Source organism: Octodon degus, unplaced genomic scaffold (genome assembly GCF_000260255.1).
Source record: "Octodon degus isolate 3935 unplaced genomic scaffold, OctDeg1.0 scaffold00016, whole genome shotgun sequence".
Classification (NCBI taxonomy): domain Eukaryota; kingdom Metazoa; phylum Chordata; class Mammalia; order Rodentia; family Octodontidae; genus Octodon; species Octodon degus.
In genome coordinates this window covers 9,083,681-9,089,680 of record NW_004524592.1, presented here as the reverse complement: position 1 = coordinate 9,089,680, position 6,000 = coordinate 9,083,681, and the positions used below count along the sequence as shown (strand labels likewise).

Below are 6,000 nucleotides of genomic sequence, written 5' to 3'. Positions count from 1 at the left end.
CTGAGTTCAATACCTGGTTTTGCAAAAAAATAAATAAATAAAATAAAATTTTTTAAAAATAATAAAGATTTTTCTCTTCACAACTTTTAAGTAAGTAAAAGTACAAATTAATACCATCATAATACATTGCTGCAAAGGCAATGCTTTCTTTTCAAAAAGAAAACAAACATGCTTTCTTTTCAAATGCTTCAAAAGTTTGATAGGTAATTAATTTTTAGCACTTAGGTCATTAAATAATTACCATTTAAATTAACAGCATCAAATAACTTGCTTAATGTGTGTGAATTAAAGTAGTATGTACAGTCCTTCATTTTAGACGTAGAGGTCACAAAAACTGGTTGGCTTCTTCCTTTGTAAAGTGGTAATTACCAATGTTTGTTATATGTTTTGATATTTATTATGTTAGTACTTCATAAAATTAGTTGCAAATAGTGTTGCTATTTTTTTTCACCCAAGTTTAAAGTCAGGCCTTCAGTCCCTTGATCTGTATAACAATGTTTTACTTCTATAATCCAAAACTTGGAACTTTTTCCGATTGCATCTATACCAAAAACTAAGAAAAAGAAATACATAGTAAATCTCTTAGCTTTTAGGCCTTCTTTTCCCCTGAAAATTCAAATCAACATTAGCAAAGTATGAGATTCCCATTATGGGCTGGGCATGGTGGTACATACCATGATCCCAGCCACTCAGCAGGCTGAGGTCAAATTGGGCAGCTCAGCAGACCCTGACTCAAAGAAGATAGAAAGAGCTAAAGATAGGCTGGGGTACTTGCCAAAGCAAGGAGAAGCTCTGGGTTCCCTAGTACCTCCCCGGACACATACCATTTTATAGAAGATGCACCAAAGTACAGAGCATTAAATTAATCTTCTAAAATGATAACTATTCCTCTTCTTATCTACTGTTTCAAATTCTGTCTTTAAAGTATGCTAGAGAAAGGTAAGTATCTACAAAGTGGTTACTTCTTTTTTAATCAAAATATCTAGGAATATACTTCTCATGTTCTCTGCTTGAATACTTGTAGGCTGGTTAAAAGCACATTACCACTGATGGCCAGCACTGCTGGCTTGTACAACGCTTGCTTCACACATGGTCTAAAATCACAGAATGGCCAAGTGCAGTGATGCATGCCTGTGATCCCAACACTTGGGAGGTTGAGGCAAGAGGATCACAGAAAATGCAAAACCGGAATGGACTATACAGTGAGTTCAAGGTCAGCCTGATCTACACTGTGAGACCCTGTCTCAAAAACAAACAAACAAACAAACAAAAAAATAAGAATAAAAATCACAGAATGTCAGACAAAGAAACAACTTTTAAAACCATCTCGGGGCCAGGAAGATGGCTCAGTAGAATAAGTGCTTTCCTAACAAGTGCAACGGCCTGAGTTTAATCCCCGGTTCCGCAAAAAATAAATAAATAAAATAAAACTATCTTTCCACCCTACTCTTTCACAGCACAGGACACTGAGACTGAGGCTGGGAATAAGAGGCCTATGGGCACTGTCACGCAGGTGCCCAACAAGCAGACCTACTTATTCTCACCTTTGGGCTTTGCTATGGCTGTTCCCCCACAGCCAAAAGTTCATGTTCCTTCCTCAATGTGACTTACCCTGACCACACTATTTAAAACTATAACATGTGTCTCCACCGTGTAATCTTATTCTTTTCCAAAAATATATTTCATTTTCGACAAGTTTTAAATCTTCAGAATAATTACATAGTATGACACATTTCTAATAATAAAAGCCATATTGATATATTATTATGAACCAAAGCTCAATTATTTTTTATTATTACTACTATTATTAACTAATGCTTTATGCAGATTGCCTTAAGTATTTATTTCCTGCTGTCTCTTTTCTGGGATCCTACAGGATACCACATGACATTTACTAATCCTGCCTCTAGCTTCTCTTGGCTGTGATGGCTTCTCTGGTTTTGCTTGTTTTTCTGATGCTCTTAACAGGTTGAGGAGTTCTAGTCAAGGATTTTATAGAATGGCCCTCATGTGGGATTTACTTGATGTTTTTCTCTGGATTTAGGCCAGAGCTGCATGTTTTAGGGAGAAAGTATACCCCAGGTAAACCATTCTCAGGTCACATCATGGTACAAACTATTGACATGGCTTAGCTATTGGTGTTAACCTTGGCCACCTGACTTAAGATATGCTTTTACCTCAAGCATTCCCATCTTGTAACATACCACTTGATTTATTTACTTTCTTGATGTTTAGTGTTTTTCTGTCTACACTGAAACAGAAGCTGTGAGTCAGATATGTATGCTAAATTTGTTCACCAAGATATCCCAAATATATACCACAGAATAATACCTGGCCCATGCACACAGAGGCATTAAATAAATACAGGGCTGAATGAATGTATTGCTATACCTTTGCATGACACTCAGATTTTCGTGACCCAGCCATCTCGTTAATGCTCTGTTACTTAACTCCTCCACTCTTTTGCAATTTGGGCAAGCTTCTTTTTGCTCAGGCTCTCCTAGCACTTGAGGTTTGCCACATGGTACTAAGGTGACTAGTCAGTCTCTTCAGATCCTACTACGTCCAGAGCTACCTGACCAGAGGCAAGGTCTTACTTCCGCTCCTATGCAACTCTGCCTTCTCATCCTTTGGGGCTCTATGGTCCAAACTTAGTTGTTCTGGAATTTCATCTTTTCTCTGGGTTCTATTGCCCTTGAGAGTTGTGCTTCTGTAATTGAGTGCCTCTTACTAGTTTTCCTTATTTTGTTTTGAATTCACTAATAAAAAAAAATTCATATAGGTCAAACTATAAAGTGTTCCTTCTAATGAAGTGAACCTCGGTATTCAGCACAAATCTGGAAATCAGGAACTAATTGGACCTGCGTTAGAAGTCTGGCTTAACCATATACTGGGTGGCCCTGGCAAACCATGTAGCCTCTGAGTGCCTCTCAACTACCTGTACCCAATAATAAAGATGCTAGTACCAAATCGCTTTGTATGTGGAGCATGCACTAAGTGCCATGCCTTTAAAATTATAAACCTCTATATAATTATGGAGCACTCCACTGGCCCTCACCCATTCAACAACCATACACTCCTGATGTCTCCCTGGAAAGATTCAGCAGCCCAATGAAGACAAAGTCAGCAACCAACCACTTCTAGTATACTACTGTTCTGCCAAACTCTGACCTTCAGATATTTCACCTTATACTTACATAGAATACCTTTCTGTAAAAGGAGGACTTCTATTTAATACAGATTGGGAACTGAGGTCTATTTGTCAATGTGGCAATAAAAGAGTTTCAGGAAAAAAAAAAAATCCTAGGCATGCCTCAAAATGTAGTAAGTTGAAGAAATCAGTGTACTGCTACTTTCCAACAAGGAAATCTGCTGTCTACATGGTCATTAAGCAAGGCTAATTAACAGGATGAACACAGCAGTCCTCCCACACGAGGTAGGAGCAGACATGAGTAATAATACTAGGCCAGCCCACACAGAGATGCTATATTTTCCTGAGCTGGAATGCAAAGGCACTGGTTCCTCCCACTTGACCAAATGACTTGGAGTCAGAATTTAATGAGTGTTGAAGGTGCCTGGAACCACATAGTAATAGAAGCAGCTCATCTGAGAAACAAAATGTAATGTCAAATATACCTAGCATAACTTGCTTCTGTCAATCTATTTTCAAAACTTAAAGTCACCAGTGATCAAACATCCTCTCATGTTCTTCACTTTGGTGATAGCTGTGGCTGACTGAACATTCTCTACAAGTGATATAATGTAATGAATCCACCAGAAGAGGACCTGACTTTAGTGAAGTAATCTCATGGACCATGAAATTGTATTTTTTATGGTGCTTTATCACAAAGACAATGTAAATATACTGACAAGCATGCCACAATTAGCAGAACAGAAAATGGTGCCAGAACCGGCCTCTAAAAAGAGTTCTGGGCTTTCGAAAGAGATGGATAACTAGAAACCCATTTCCATAGTATGCATGGAGGGAATTTTTCTAAATTTTATTTTACAGCAGCAGGAGTTCGATCCCTAGTGTGCCCTGCTGGCCCCGCCCCCAGGGTGCGCTGAGATGGCAATTGAGACTGAAAGTAGTGTCTCATGCCTGTAATCCCAGCGCTTAGGAGGCTGAAAACAGGAGGATCACTATGAGTCTGATCTAGTAGACCCAATTTAGTATAGGGTCTACAAACCACATAGATCAGACTCATAGTGATCCTCCCGTTTTCAGCCTCCCAAGCACTGGGATTACAGGCATGTGCCACCACTCCCAGTCTCAATCAATGTCTCAGCGCACCCTGGGGGCTGGGCCAGCACAGCAGATCTGGAGATTGAACCCCTGGCCCCTGCATTGCCTAAGCAGGCATTTTAATCCGCTGAGCTATTTGGCCAGCCCTTTTTCCTTTAAATATATGCTCCAAAAGCAAGTAATAATAAATACTAATGAAGAGGAGAAAAAAAAGGTAGAAGATAAAGAGGGAGTGGAGGAGGATGAAGGAAAGAAAGCAAGTGAGGAACAGGAATAACAGGAGGAAGAGGAGGAAAGGGATAAGGAAGGAGGGAAAGGAGAAGGTCCATGATGAAGACAGGAAGAGGAGGAGGAAGAGAAAAAGACAAGGACCATGACGAAGAAAGGAATATTCTGCCCATTGACACCTGCCACCTGGCCGAAAGCCCACTCCATTCCATTGTTCTTTGGCAATTATCAAGTGACTTGTTCACTAGACAGCTACTGCTACTGGTTTTCAAATTCTCCTTGACACTGTTAAGCAGCCCCCCCCACACACACACACACACAAGCCTCTTTCCAGGGTTTCATGGGCACTCCACTTTTTTTTTTTTTTTTTTTTAATGTATTTAGTACAGGGTCTACAGGGTTTTACTATGTAGATTGGACTCATAGTGCTCCTCCTGTTTTCAGCCTCCCAAGTGTTAGGATTACAGGTGCGCCACAACGCCTAGTCTCAATTGCCATCTCAGTGTGCCCTGGGCACAGGGCTGACACAGCACACTGGGTATCTAATCCTGTCCCCTGCATCTGCCTAAGCAGGCACTTTAATCCCTTGAGCTATCTGGCTGGCCTTTTTTTAAAATTTTTTTATGGAAGAGAGTTGAGGTAGGGTTTCATTATGTAGCCCAGGTTAGCCTCAAACTGACTCCTCCTGTGTGGAATTATAGGCATATACTACCATATCTGACAGCACTACATTATCTTTATTTTTTTATTAGTATACATTTTTCTTAAATAGTGATCACATTCATTATGGGGAATTTGTACCTGTATATAGTATATCTTATTTTTCCCCATTCTCTTCCCCTCCTTTCAACCCTTCTTGCCATCCCCATTTACCAAAATTTTATTTCCATTTTCCTTCTATTTTGTGTCATTTTCCCTCTCTTCCCTTATCTCTCCCCCGTCCCTTGTTCCCCTTGCCATTTGAACATGTTCCTACTTCCTGATTATCTATCCTCCATTATGTTTCTTATTTACCCTTTGAGTTTCATACAAAAGAGAAACAATGTAATAATTAAACTTCTGAGTGCAATTTTTTCACTTAAAGAATATGGTCTCATCTCAGAGGTGTAACTATTTTTCTACACATGACTGAAGTTTGTCCTTCTTTATGGCTGAGTGGTACTATATATATATCACATTTGTTTATCCATTTATCTGTTGATGGACATATGAACTGTGGCCAAGATTTACCTATTATAAGTTATGGTAACACAGGGATGGCCAGATAGCTCAAAGAACTAAAGTGCCTGCTTAGGCAGAGCACAGCACAGCAGCCAGGGTTTGATCCCAGGCATGCCATGCTGGCCCCACCCCTGGGGCGCGCTGAGATGGCTATTGAGACTGGGTGTTGTGGCACACGCCTGTAATCCCAGTGCTTGGGAGGCTGAAAATAGGAGGATCACTATGGGTCTGATCTATATAATGAGTCCCTGAACATCCTGCAGACCCTGCACCAAATACATAAAAAAAAAAAAAAAGTTATGGCA

The 6,000-nt window shown here is 39.9% G+C and overlaps 1 protein-coding gene across 2 annotated transcripts in view; it reads right to left on the bottom strand.

Moving 5' to 3' along the window:
- Positions 1 to 6,000, bottom strand: part of Plekhm3 (pleckstrin homology domain containing M3) — a 221,798-nt gene that overhangs the window by 198,841 nt on the left and 16,957 nt on the right. The gene's annotated exons all lie outside the window — the stretch shown is intronic.